This window comes from Polypterus senegalus, chromosome 4 (genome assembly GCF_016835505.1).
Source record: "Polypterus senegalus isolate Bchr_013 chromosome 4, ASM1683550v1, whole genome shotgun sequence".
Lineage (NCBI taxonomy): Eukaryota > Metazoa > Chordata > Cladistia > Polypteriformes > Polypteridae > Polypterus > Polypterus senegalus.
Window position 1 is genome coordinate 54,462,149 of NC_053157.1, and position 15,000 is coordinate 54,477,148.

The 15,000-nt window shown below is 35.6% G+C and overlaps 1 protein-coding gene across 3 annotated transcripts in view; it reads left to right on the forward strand.

Annotated features, from left to right (window-relative positions):
• The window catches only part of lifra (LIF receptor subunit alpha a), a 138,768-nt gene that overhangs the window by 58,107 nt on the left and 65,661 nt on the right, over nt 1–15,000 (forward strand). The window contains exon 1 of one of the 3 annotated variants that reach the window (XM_039750646.1): nt 11,631–11,901. The exons of the other annotated variants lie outside the window; for them this stretch is intronic. The gene's annotated coding sequence lies outside the window, so the exon portion shown is untranslated. Of the gene's footprint in view, nt 1–11,630; nt 11,902–15,000 lie in introns of those variants that run through there. 3 annotated transcript variants of the gene reach the window in all.

A 15,000-nucleotide genomic window follows, 5' to 3' on the forward strand; every position in this document is an offset into this window, starting at 1 on the left:
CCAATTTAGAATTTTACTTATTATGTTTGTGATGGATTTGTTTCAAATGTCACCAAAAGAAATTGTTAAAGCACTGTCTCCCCTCTGCGTTTCCCATCTTCACTCTGACAGGTTGGCCTCTAAGTCAGTAAGCAGCAGTATATCCAGTTAAGATAATGGAGAACTGGCACGACTAAAGTTTTTCAGCTGTGAAATCACCTTTGATGTAGTGGCAGGCTGTCTCTGTGATGGCTACCATTATACTTTATCCATAAAGGTTGCATGCTGCAGTCACCAGAAAATATTATATCAAAACGTTATTGATAAAATTTTGGCACTCCTCAGTAGTCGGCATTTTCCACAGGGAACCAGTTCTGACAAAATAAGTACTGAGAAGCTTCCTTTTACCACAAATTAGAAAATACTGTGAACATGTGTTCCAACAAAACAAATGCCAGTTTGCTGTCTGTACAACAAAAATGAAGTTTCAATGTATAGAAACGTACATTGCCTTTTTAGCTTTATCTGCAGAAATACAAATCTATTACTAGTTTATATAATTTGGAAGAATTGTTCTTTAAAGGGTGGAATGGTAGCGTAGTGGTCAACGTTTGAGGTTGAACTCTGTACCCTGCCTTTATCTTGGTGGACTTTCTGTTTCTATTTATGTTGGTTTATCCTTTGGGTTATCTAGTTTTCCTATCACAGCGCAAAGACGTGCAAGTGAGTTTACTTTTCTGGTGCGGTCATGAGTGGACTCTATAATGGAGTGGTACCTTTTTCAGGTCTGTTTCCTACCTGGCATACAGTACTGCCAGGATTGACACCCTCCAAGTGACCTTGAATTGGATTAAGTGAATTTAAGAGCATTGTGTTTTGTTCATTAAAAAAGCCATATTACAGAGAGATGAAATGATGAAATTATCAATCAGGAATCCACAAAGTCCAGTATTAGTGAGTGTGGGCATATATGTGAACGTACCCTGCGATGGACTGACTATCTATTTGGGTTGGGTTCCCACCTTAATGTCCAGTGTTGACGGGGTAAGCTTTTGACTCCCTGTTATCCTGAATTTGAGGGCCAGTTTTAGAAATGGATGGATGAATGGATTGATTAGTGGATGTTAGATAATGACATCTACAGTTTAATTAATAACTGTAGTGGTGTATTGGGTATCACAGCTGTGTCAGAGCTATGGATTACAGGTTGTGTCTGTTTTTTTTTTTTTGAGGTGCCACAGTTTTCCTAGTAGCATCCCAAGGATGTGCATATTAGAAAAAGTAGCAGAATTAAATTGGCCTGTTATTAGTGGGTGTGCGCTCTACAATTAACTGCCACCTAATTTGTGGTTTGTTCTTGCTTTGCCTGTGATGCTGGTAGGATTTGCTATGGTTCTGTGTAATCTGAAGTGGAATTATGAAGTTTCAGTAAATGTATTGGTGAATATTAATAATCAATGATTAAACATATTTGAGCATTGCTAGTTAAAGTGCCCATAATACTCAAATATGAAGATTCAGGCTGACATTAATGTCCTCAAATATCAAAATGTGATTTTAATGTTAAACTTTTCACATTTTCTTTCAAAGATAGCTTTAAAGTATAAAGTTATTTGCTTGTATTACGAATGTATATGTCATTACTAGTGGTATGTTAACATCAGTTCTTAAATGTAATGTTTTCTTATAACATTAAGCAGCAACACCAATGTGGTCACACCCATGTTTACTTTGTCATTCCATTGATTACTTCATCATGACTGAATAAATTTTAATGATAGCTATCTAATTTTCTTATCCTCTTATATTCGTCAGCCTTGCCTTCTTGTTTAGCTTATTTGGATTTGGGACTCCGGTTTCCTCCCACAAGCTTAAGACGTACTGTTAGACATATTGCCATCATTTAATTTCCTCTGGCATTTTTGTTGTGTGTGTGTGAGTGTGTGTGTATGAACATGCAGTTACTGCAGTGAGCGAACATTCTATCAAGATCCAATTTTTGCCTTATATTTTTTGTGTTACAGTCAAATACGTTTCTCACTAAAGGTAAATGTACTAGCATCAAACTGAACCAACCTATTTTTGTTTGTAACTGGCAGAGTCTGTTTACACATAGATTAATCTGTGATCAAGCAAATCTTGTTTTTACTGAAATCACTATTATTGTTTTAAGTGTTGACCGCACTTGCAAGGATATTTTTTTTTTTTTGTAGCCAAGTCACTTGATTAATGCCATACACTTGTAACTAAAATGGGATTTTACACGGAAATGTATCACTGAGAATTGCCTGCAGTTTCCTGACTAAAACCTTTTCTTTTGCTACAACGGATGTGGGCTTTTTCCACAGAATTGTTTTTGTATTCACTGTACTGAAATTGCACTCCTCCATGACAACTGCTTTTGAAGTTGCAGAAAACTATACTGTGCCTGACAAGATTTAGAGCATATTCTCGAAGAAGACCTAATATTCTTAATCTGTTGTAACTTCCACTAAAGCAGAAGATTCAGTTTAAATGATGGTACGCACAGTGGTTAGTGCTTATTGTGCCCACAACCTGATTTCAGTGCCTGGCCCTGTCACTGTTTCCATAAAGTTTGTAACACCTTTACACCTTTGATGGGGTTTTTCCAAATTCTCATGTTTTGCTCAAAAACTCGCAATGTGTGAATGTTTAGCCAATCAGTTACTTTAAATTAGTCTGATCTGATTATGTAAATCTATGCTTAAGGGTGCCCCATTATTGGTTGAGTCATGCCTTCCTATGTGCTTTATGTATCATGTATATTCTATGTATTTTACTTTTATGTTAAAAATATATATTTATTTGTATATAAAAAAGAGATCCCTTAGTGCCTGTCACAATTTATCTATTACCCGGAATTGTATCCCTGCCTCCTAAACGTTTAGGTTATTTGCTAACCATAAAAATGAATGACCTTACCAGCTGAAATTAATATATTTTTTACTTTCGCTGCATGTATTCCAGTCTTTGGCAAGGTTTAAACTTTTCACCAAGCTGTTTTCTTTGTTTGGACTTTGCCATGTTAAATTCTTATTTTTCTGTGTAACTTGTAGTGTTTGCTCATTGCCATTGGCAGCTTACACAGAAAATGCTTAGATGCAATTGCCAGGCAGGGCACACAATGTTCATTTGTAGAGATATTGTTATGATAGTTGAGTTAAGCTGCTGTTGCATTACATTCTTTCCAGTCTGAGATGATGTCACGTTTAACAACTACTGCTGCTAGATCTCATTTAATTGAGAATGTCTGATTACATGTCAAGGAATCACAAGGGATGACAGATTACATGATTTCTTCATAACTTCTCAAATTTCCCAAATACTGCAAGCTCTCTGCATGTTGAAAGCCAATTGATCTGCTGCCTGAAAGCACCGATGGTTTTATTAATGTTTTCCAGGTATGGCATGTCCAAAACACCTATTCTCCTTCATTCTTTGTGAATGCAATTGCTGATCTCATCACCTGAGTTTGTCAGATTATGTGACTAGAAATCACAGAGTATGACACAGTAAAAGACTTCGTGATAACATTCCAGTAGTTTCACACTCCCTAGTTATTGTGAGCTCACCCCTTGTCTAAAAGTAAATACTGAGGTGCCTGACAGGAACAGTGCCCTTGTGAATGCTTTACAGATAGGGCAAGTGCAATAACTGCCCTTTTTTGTTGTTGTTTTTTCACATACTATAATGGTACATAAAGCACATGGCATCACACAGATGAGTCTCTCCTCTATTTTTCAGGTCAAAAATAACCAGGTTCCTTATTCCTCATACCTGCTTTATATGCATTGTATTTCCAGGTGATCTCTCATTGGTTTTCAGCACTCATATGCAAACAAACCCACCCTTATGACTTCAGACACAATTTTGAGATATGTCACAGACTGTTGGACAGAGACACTGGGTATGTAAGACTACACAAGTGATACTCACAGGAGCACGTGGAAACTGACTCCAACTCTCTAGGATTATTTAAATGAAGTCAGCAACTGAAAATCACTAGTAAAGTCAGGCAATATGACATTTGCCTTAAAGGATAAGTTTATTTTTTTTAGTTGAATTTATTTCTTCACAGTCATGGTGTATAAGATTTTCCACTTGAAATTGTGCTCTAAAGTAATGCATATTCTAGAAATAAAAAAATAAATAAATAAAATAGCCTGCTGTTGCATTTTATAATGGAGCTAATGGATACTGGAGTCCTAGACTTACCGAATATATCCACTTTGAAGCAGCAAAGGCATGCTTGTGACAATAAAAGTAAACTGCAAAAAGTTATATTTTATTACAGATATTTGGTACTATTTTCGTAAGTTAAGGATGCTTGCTTGTCTACTCACAGAGGACATCTTGGGTAGAGTTTTGACAATAAATCTGAACTAAAATGGTTACACTGTGTTGTATTTTTAATAAAAATGTTATAATTTTGAAAGAGCTAACCTATCTGTACATTGCACTTTCTGTAGCATATTCACATGACAGAGTGTGCAGTAGACCCCGACCACAAGGAAGTTTTTAATGTATAATGAGTCGGCCTTGCTAAGCATATGAGAACAAAATGAGTAACCTCACTGAGATAGATAGATAGATAGATAGATAGATAGATACTTTATTAATCCCATACCAATCAATCCATAGCTACAGTGAGTGAACATGTAAATTCTATGCAGATCCTGCTGCTGTGAGGCAGTAATGACAGCTCTGCATTATCACTCTGCCTATGCTAGAACATCTGTAGTAAAGTTACAAAACTTCAACATGATCAAAACTATAAGTATGCCTATAACATCTGCTCTGTCATTTTCACTTGATTGCATGTTATACAGTATGCATTAGCCTACAGAAGCAAACACGTCCATGTTGATACTGGTGGAAGCAGGCAAAATCTTTGCAAAATGATGAAATGTGCTTCCGTATAGTGAAAGACTGTAAACAAAGGTAAATGTCATTTTTTTCAGTTGTTATTGTCTAGTTATCCATAGAAAAGAGACAATAATTCACATCTTGGCATCCACTTTCAGTGATGTCAGTAACAGGGCTTGCCAATGACTTTCTGAGGTGAATCCACACTTCTGGCCCTGAAAAATTGCTGTACAGGAAGACAAACAAAGTGACTAGTACAGCCAGCTTCTTTTCAAAATGGATGAATTTCTCAACAATGTTTTGCTTTTTGCTTGTTTTTCTTCTTAAAATGACATGGACATGCTGTTTTGCAGTATGTGTGTAATCTCAAAACATGGTCAATACTCTTAAAATTTTGGTTTGAAAACATATGCTTCTGTTCACATTGGGACCTGGTACCCAATAGGTCCATTATAGAACATATGAGCAATCTAGTTATTTTTTGAAATATATAAAGCTTGTTTCACTTTAGAACACAGTTTCATGTTTCAAATTACTATGTACCATGATTGTGAAGAGAAACTATATCCTTTTAGGTAGTGACAAGCCAGAAGACCCAAAGTTGGGTAAGGTTGATTACAGAAAAACACATAAGAAAACCAATCATCAGAAATTCTAAAATTGGCTAAAAGTCAACTAAAAAACAATTATTAGCCCTAGATTAAAGATTCTTCCCCCAACTTGCTTTTTGAAGGATTTGTTTTATTTTTATTTTAAATCAAGTTGCTAATAATCACAGCCTTCATATATAACCACCCTGTGATGATGCCATGTGTTGTGATGTTGAAAAATCATGTCACATATTTGGAGATAGAAATTCGATTGTCTGTTAGAATGCTGTTCTATAATCTGAAGGATACAAGTTTGAGTCCTACTGCTGGTTTCTCAAGGTGGATGAGGGATAAGGGATTATTCTGGGCTAGATACAACTGGTGCCGTGACTTTGAAAAGCCCAGGGTAGGGACAAGCTTAACAGAAGTAGTGAGTGGAACAAGGTGTAGGGAAAGAGAGCCTGCTCCAGTACAGAAGGAAACCTGATTGGCTTTTGGGCTATAGGAGAACTCCATTGGCAGAGAAAGCTGCTCTGTAATTCAAAGTTCCCAAATGTGAGTTCCATAACTGCCACCTTGGTGAGGATGTGCACCTAAAGGATTACTGTCACCCTGAATGGAGTTCTTGACACAAATGGCAGGACTGGGGTAAGTAGCATCCAAGTGGATGTACAGGGGCTATCCATTTATTTTTAAAACAATGTATTTCAGAGATGGCATATATTCCAGAGACCGCATCGTTGACACAGACAAATTGGCCTTGAAAATAAAATGATAAAAGATCATATGCACAATCGTAATTTTCATGTGCACAAGTACACTTGTGTCATGTCTGATCCATGCTTATTGTGAGCAGCTAAGCAGCAACTAGGAGATCCAGTTCCATATTTCTGGAAATGAAGGTGTAAATATTTACACTGGTGCTCAGGAAAGAATGGTTGTGTTATATTCCTTTCAGTTACTGTGTTGTCCCACAAAGACAGAAAAATGCACAGCACAGCCATTTAGCACCAGTCTTTTGGCAGAAAAAAGCAAGCCACTGGACTTGAATATTGTGCACTGCTCTTTAAAGTAGAACTGCCAATGTAAACCCAGGTTAGACTGCAAGTCTGGTTAGGCCAATAATATAAAAAAGCATGATGAAGGGGTAAATCAAATGTTATTTATTTAAACAAACTCAGAATATAACCGGAAGTTTCAAAATAGGTAAATACAAAGCAGAGTCCGAAAAAATAAACAGGCAAACAGAAAAACATTGGAGATCTAAACAAGAACAATTTTACAAGATGAAATCTGTAATCTGAAAAACAAGGTCAAAAAATGCATAAAACACTAGAAATAACAAAAACACAGTTTTAGCTCTGAAGAGTTACTGTTGCAGAAGCCAACTTTTTAGACTTTGAGTGAAACCACCATCTAAACTTTCCCTTTTACTTCCCTGCCCCTGTCATGTGACTGCCACATAATGAGTGTGGAGCAGCAGCAGACACAGACAGGAAGGCTGGGGTTGGAGCACTAGCCAGGAACTGACATTTATACATTTTGTTGTAAAATACTGTTGTTGGGGGATGACTTATAGCTCAGGTTGAACAGTGTTAGTATGCTTGCTTTAGAATAATTGGAGTAATGTTTAAGTTAAGATTAGTTTTATCTTGAGTGACACAAGGGTGCCGAAATTAGCATTAAACTAGGTTCACCTCTCAGCTTGGTTGCTATCTATGAACAATTTGTATTTTCTTCAAATATTCATGTGGTGTTTCTATGAATCCTTGGATTTCTTACCAAATCTCATGAGTGCACATATTAGGTTCATTTGCAACTCTGAAATAGTCCAATGTAATTTAGCGTGGGTGTTAGTATGACTGTGCCCTGTGACAGATCTTCTTTCCATCTAAAGCAGTCTTGCTTTATGCTTCTGCCTCATTCTAATCCCTTAATGTTAAGGGAACTGTAAAGTGGTTGGATAGACTAATGGATGAATGTGATGTGCTATGCTGTGAAAGGATGTTTATGTATACGCTTCAGTGGTCAACATTTTATGAAATTCTTATTTTAATTATGTACCTTTACAGTTTTTAAAAGGCACTCAGAGATTACAACCTACAGACGTTCTATAACACGATGTTTCATTTTATATACAGTACAGTATGCAAGTGCTTCAGATGTGGATGTCCTAAACTTCATACTTTTTGTTTGGTATCACCTTTGATATTCTTTATTATTCAATTTTAGGGCTAATTCCACTGTAGCAAATCTGAAAAGTCACCTCAAATTACTGACTACTCTGATAGCACTAAACATTTTTTCTTTTATGGGAAGTATATTTCTGCCCACTTCACTTGAATTGAATTAAAAATTGGTAAAAGAAAAAGTAAGTATTATTCCTTCCCTAACATTTTGCTGATATTGCCTTCTTGAGTGGCTGCACCTTTTGTGCCACCTTTTTACCTTAATCAAAGGTTTTCTTTCATTTGCCAGCCACAAACATGGTTTAATTGGAAACCTCCCTGGGTAAGTTTTTAAAACTGGATGTGAGCCATGTTCATGTGGCAACATGTTGTGAGTCATTCCTATATTGCAAGGCTTTTCATTTAAAAGGCAGTGCTATGTAGATATTGAAGCTAAACCTCACCACAGAGGTGTGTGATATATAAGTGGCCACATAGAAACTTAAACAAAATCTATCAATTTATTTTAAAATTCTTCAGGTACTGAACTTCTATATCTATATTCCAAGTATGCTCTTCAATGTGAAACCTCACATACAGCAGGACACTGACTAGGGTTTGATAATGATTTATTACATTTTCTTTCATTGAAAATTTGAGTATTCTCAAATATGCTCTGAGAATGTCAGGAATTTTGGCAAAATCATCATATACTGCATATACTGTATATGTGTTCTATGTGTGTTTGTGTGTGTATAATATACACAGTATATACACACATACACTACCAGTCAAGTTTTAGAACACTTAACTTTTTCCAGTTTTTCTTCAAATTTAATCAGTTGAAATGCAATGAATGACATAAAATGATTAAAAGGTAAGCCTTAAACTGCCAGAAGTTCAAATTTAAAGTTTTAAGTTGGCAAAAACTGAAGATAAACAAAATAACAGAATATTACAAATGAGCCTTCTTCTTGGAACAATTCGTAGATTAAAACAAACAGACATTTGCAGCAATTAAAGTAAATTAAGCCTTTAAGTTAAAGCACACAATTTGCACAGGTGTCCCAACTTCTGTTGATTACTTAAAAATGCTATGTCAGTCAGCAGAGTTCAAACAGACTGTATTACTACACCCTCTGAAGTAGTACTTAGACAATATTATGCTGTAGAAAGTTGTAAGTTCCAGTGATAATGGCCCGAAAGGGATGGGACACTAGGATCCACTCTCCCAGGGTTACACTCTTTAACACTGAGTCATCTGTCTGAGCAAAGAAGTATTTCAGGAATGGAATCCCGACTCAGACACTTTTTTCTTTATTATTGTACATCAAGCTTAGGATTAACTGTGTCAAATACACTTCTAACTATGTGAAGCTTCCAACTAATTTAGAGAAAATAAGAGCCTTAAGTTGACAGTTTAGCTCTCTCATACACAACTAAGCATTAGAAAAAAGAACAGGATGACTTTGATATCAAGTTAAAATTCCAAAAGTGAAACAGTAAAGTAATATCCTGAAAATATAGAATCTAGGAATCCTCTAGACACATTATGAGCTGCCTGTTTTGCTTTACTCAATATACATGTCTTAAGTCCTGTCTTTTATGTTCATGTACATGTATAATTAATATATGTTTAGTATGTGTAAAATACTTGTATATATCTGTAAATTCAATTATTCTGTTTTCTTAAATGAACAGTGAATAGTAACAAAATGAAGTGGCAGCTTTACTGAAACGTTTCATTCATTATTATCATCAGCTAAGCCAAAGCTGTTATTTAATTGACAGATTCCATCCGTTTCCCTCGCTCACAACTCCTTCTGTCAGAGTTGTCACACATCACGAACAAGACAAGAAATAGTTTTGTGAAAAAAATTGATATGTGGTATATATTTATATATGTGGTATTCACAACCTTCACAACTGAAATATATTGGCAGCACTGCTTTAAGTTTACATTACTGTAGCTTTATACATAGAATTGTTGGATTTAGAAGAATTTAGAATGTCCTAGAGGGATGAGCGCTATATAACATTCTTTGAAGATAAGTTTTTGTTCCATTTTTCTCTTTGGATTTCTATATTAATTAAACTGTTAAGACAATGGACTCCTACAGAGACAATGTTAAACTATATTCCTTTTCATTCTCTAGGAGAGGATGTTGGGTTAAATAGACAGTGGAGCCTCAAGTATAGGTTAACAGCAACATTCAACTAATGTTAAAGTTGAAATATTTTTTTCGTTTTTTTTTTTTTTAAAGAGTAATATAAAAGGAAGTGTGCAAATACATTTCTTGCATGTTTGATTTGCTCATAGTTAGTTGATCCAGTTACGTTTTTGTTCCTTTTTACTTTCTCGTATACTAAGTATAGGGAAAGTATTGTTATCCTCCAAAAATTCCATTTTGAGATTTTGATGAATCTTGACGTTGACCTCCCTGAGTCTGAAAATACAATTTTTGGAATTATGTCTGTGTACATACAAATATTAGGTACAAAACATAGATTTCTATCAACTTTTGGGCTGTTTCCGTTAACCGGATGTGGTACTTTACCTTTTTTTCTTGCAGCTGCAGAGTCCAATTTATTCAACTTTACTTTTATAATAATTGTTCAATATACAGTATTATTAATTTTATTTAGTTTATTGTTGATGGTTCTTTAATGTACATAATATAAAAATATAATCATTGTCTTGTGGTTTACTCCTCAAATATCCATCCCCATATCCCCCTAAGTCCCCCAGATTTTTTTTTTCTTATGCTGTCTATAAACGGTGACAGTGAAAGCAGTGTCTCCGTAGACTGGGTGTAGTTACTTGCTTTACTTGAGCAGCTAGATTTGGATGTGAATAACAGACGAGTAACATTTTTGCTCATATTCTGAACTGCCCTTTATTAAATATGCTGGTTTGTAAATAAGGTTATTTATTGAAAGCTACTTGATCTTAACCTCCCTATTTATTGATTTGACCACCTAGTGCATATTTATATTTAATAAATATCATTCACCAGCCTGCATTGTTCTTATTTAGCCTTAAGCTTTTTTATTTCTGGACAGTAAGACTGCTATTCACAATGAATTGTCAATTAAGGTTTATAATTATTTAATAATGGAAGACCAATGACTTACCTTGCTAATCCAAGTAATACATTACCACTGGTCTTTTATTATTGTCATTTTAAATGCTTAATAGACTGTTTAATGGAAATTATTTATCTTTCAATTTGCAAAACATATTGAGAGAGGGACTGGTGCAGCTATGGTGATAATCCCAGATATTCTTTACTGTACTACCATTGATGTCTCTATAGAAACATTTCGTACTCAGCACATGCTGAACAAATTTGAAATATTGTATACAGTTATTGGTGAAAATGATTTCCCATTTTTTTATTTTATTTTTATTCCTTTTGTTTTCCTTGGCTATAACAATTAAAGGAAACGTAACAGGTATACTATTCAACTACAGTATAATCTGTCATGATCATACATACATGCATTTTCTACTTTACTGCCTGGGTTAAGGTTTTGAATTAACAATCATACTACTATAAATATTATTTAGAATGCTACAGGATTTTGTGTTGGACGAGAACTGTTCAGGTTCTCTCAGCAGCTTCATGTTAAAATAATCTTTCTCCTAATCAACCCATTGTCCAATTTTTAAATTCTTAATTTGTTCCCTTAAATGACTTGAATTACATTGGTGATAGCTATGAGCTTCTAGGATGCATTTCTATTTAGCCTTGTAAGATGAACTTTCCAAATCTGTGGGAAGCACTTTTTCTATTTTTGTTGGCTTGAGATATGAATCTGTGTGAATGCCTGGAAGGTTTCTTAACCTCTTTCTTTCATGCACAGACCTGAATGTTTTGTTTATGGAGGGCAGGAATTACGGGATTTGTTAACAGGCATGACTAATGTAAAATAACTTCTGAAACTGAAATTCAGAAGGCAGTTAAAGAGCATGATAAAAAATGTGAAAATTAAAAGAAGGCAGGATTGCATAGCCTCCTGTTAGAGCATGGCTACACACACAGAGTAGTGGAAGAGACGTTAAATTAGTTATTCAATTTTGCAGTGTTGAAAATGGACAGAGTGGTGTTTTACATTTTAAAAACCCACTTAATCCCATTTAATCATATGCAAAGTTCTAATCTTATTCTACCGGAAATGGCTGTAGGATGCCAGGTTGGACGGAGTGATAGTCCATCGTAAGACATAGAGAAACTGTATTCAAGGAGATTAAACTAATAATGCAGTAAATTATGGTGAGTTAACCTGTGAGGTAAAACTTTTTCATTACATGAAAATTGTATGTTTGGTGTTTCATTCATTTGGTGTTCAAGGAAATCAGGTTTGTTGTACTTCCCAGTTATAGTAATATCACTTATTAAAAATAAATAGAACCTGTGATAAAATTCATAGTAGAAAATATACAATAGTTCAAAACAAAAAATAGATGGAGAAAAGGTCTCTCTCTGGAGGAGGCAAGGAGGTGACCTGAAGAGTGAAGGCATTGTATTTTGTGGCCAGGACCTTGGGGACTTTTGAGGCGGTGGAGCACTGTCGTAAATATGGCACTATATAATAAACGTTTGTGGAGTGATGCAAACGTGTCTGCCTGTCTGTGTCCGGGCCAGCGTTCACAGTATGTATATATATGCATGTGTATGTATATGTATATGTTTGTGTGTATATATATACTAGCAAAATACCCGCGCTTCGCAGCGGAGAAGTAGTGTGTTAAAGAAGCAATGAAAAAGAAAAGGAAACATTTTGAAAATAACGTAACATGATTGTCAATGTAATTGTTTTGTCACTGTTGTGAGTGATGAGTGTTGTTGTCATATATATATATATATATACATATATATATATACATACACACATATATATATATATTTATTTACACACACACACATACACACACATATATACACACAAATACATATATATACATATACATACATATCTACATATATACACACACAGCTATTTCAGTATCAGTGCAATACGCTGCTTGTTTAAAACGGATAACTCCGCTCTTACGTGCAAGTCTGTGGATATTATGAACTATCGTATTTGTTCAAGTTCTATTTAAATTTTAAATAGAAGGAATTTTTATTTAGTCGACAGAAATATCTTTGGTAGGAATGGTAAAACAGACAGGAATATTATTCCTGAATAAATCAACTCAAAACTTAAACAACTTATAATATTTTGCTCTCCATAAAAATATATCCTGTCTAAATTATACAAGTTATAAATAAAGTAAGCGTTAAAAGAACAAACATTCAAATTTCTTTACTCTTATGTAATTTTATATAAAAATAAACTTAGATTTTAAATATCCCAAAAGATTTTGCTCTCCATAAAAATATATCCTGTCAAAATTATACAAATTCAAATATGAACATGCTGCATAACAAAACCTGGAAATATAAATAAAATGTGTTCCTTTCAGCAATAACAAATCAAATCATTCAGTTGTCTTTGCTCATATGTCATTTTAGAGCTGGGCGCCTGGCATCTTTTTGGCAACAGGTTCGTTTCTGTTTGGTGTGAGGTTCTGTGTTGTGGAGATTCTCAGGATGGATTGCAGGTGCTCATCAGTGAGGCGACTCCTGTGTGCTGTTTTGTTAGTCTTTATCACTGAGAAGAGCTTCTCACACAGATATGTGCTACCAAACATGCACAAGGTTCGAGCCGCATGTAGACGGACTTTTTGTTCTTCAAAGTCACCAAAGCGCCGTGCAAACTCAGTGCGCTCAGTTTATCAGCAAAGTGCGTGTTTGGGAACACTGTAGTGACGACTTGGTTTAACATTACTTGGCAACAGGGAAAGTGGGGCAATTGCACTGGTGCATTTGTGTCTCCCATAAAAGCAGCTTCACTTGAAATCACTTTGTGATTGTGCACGGGTAAAAACGTCCGCTGAAGTGTCAGATTCTTATTTAATTCTTCTGCTTTCTGTATCTTCTGCATTGCATTCAGGTTACCCTGATGTTTTGTCTCATAGTGCCGTCTTAGATTAAATTCTGTAATTACAGCCACATTAGCTCCACAAATGAGACACACGGGTTCAGTAAACATATACTCAGCCTCCCATCGGTTTTAAAGGCTCTATTTTCAGAATCAACTTTTCTCTTCAGCATCGTGTGAGCTAGCTTCGCAATAACTTGCAGCATCATAAGCTAGACTTGATTAGCGGTAAGTGTTCGGCAAGGCAGCTGAAGCGCTGCATTATGGGATCTGTAGTTTATTGTGTTACCAGCGCTTCATATAACCGGGCCATTAATAACAATAATACAGTATATAAAATGATCTCGGGGCGGATATAATTACGCCGGGCGGATGTGGCCCGGCCCTTGAGTTTGACACATATGGACTAAATAGAACTTGAAAAGATATATTTTTCAAATGTGATCGCGCAATTCAGATAGAGTTGACCACTACAGCCTGCATGCCTCAATAAGTCATCCTCCCCTCGCTCTTACTTTTTACCGTTCATCTAATGAATACACTGAGTATGGCTTTACCAAAACAATCATTGATGGCGAATAAAGTATCCATTATTCGAGTATGTAGATCGGGATATATATATACATATATATATATACCAGCGTATCGCAGCGGAGAAGTAGTGTGTTAAAAAAGCTAGAAAAAGAAAAGGGAACATTTTAAAAATAACGTAACATGACTGTCAATATACAGTATTTGTTTTGTGAGTGTTACTGAGTGTTGCTGTCATCAAGGATTTGATTATCATTATTTCTTTCAATCAGGTTCGTATTTGTAGGATGTGTTGTGTTCAAGTTACATTCCGTGTTTGTCAATCGTTGTAAAGATGACAGGTTTCATTCATCGATTCGTTTCTTACTGCATCAATAAACAGCTCGTCTTCTTCTTTATCTGAGACCTGACACACTGCATGCACGGGTTTTTTACACTGTCTTCCTTTAGCGGGACATTGACTTTTTCCACCGTGTGCTTTGTTTCCGCAGTAGCTGGATTTATGAATATGCTTGTATCAGGCGCTTCATATTTTTTGCTGCCTTTTCAATTGTGTAATTCGGTTTTTGTTCAGCGCTCTTTGGAACTGCTGCTTTTATCTGTGCACTGCGTCAGTTCCGTGAGCCTTCGGTGTACATGCATCGAAGGTTCCCAGCTGTGCTGGTGCCATCTCGTGCTATGTCCATGGCTGTATTTAATGTTACCTTAGTCCTGGCACTTAAAACTTTCTCTCGCAGTTTCGCTGAGTTTGTGTCAAACACCACCCTGACCATCTCATCTTCCTCTCCATAAGCACAGTCCTTCACCCGTGAATATTTAGTGGAGTTTGCTATTGGATTGCCGCTGACGGACGG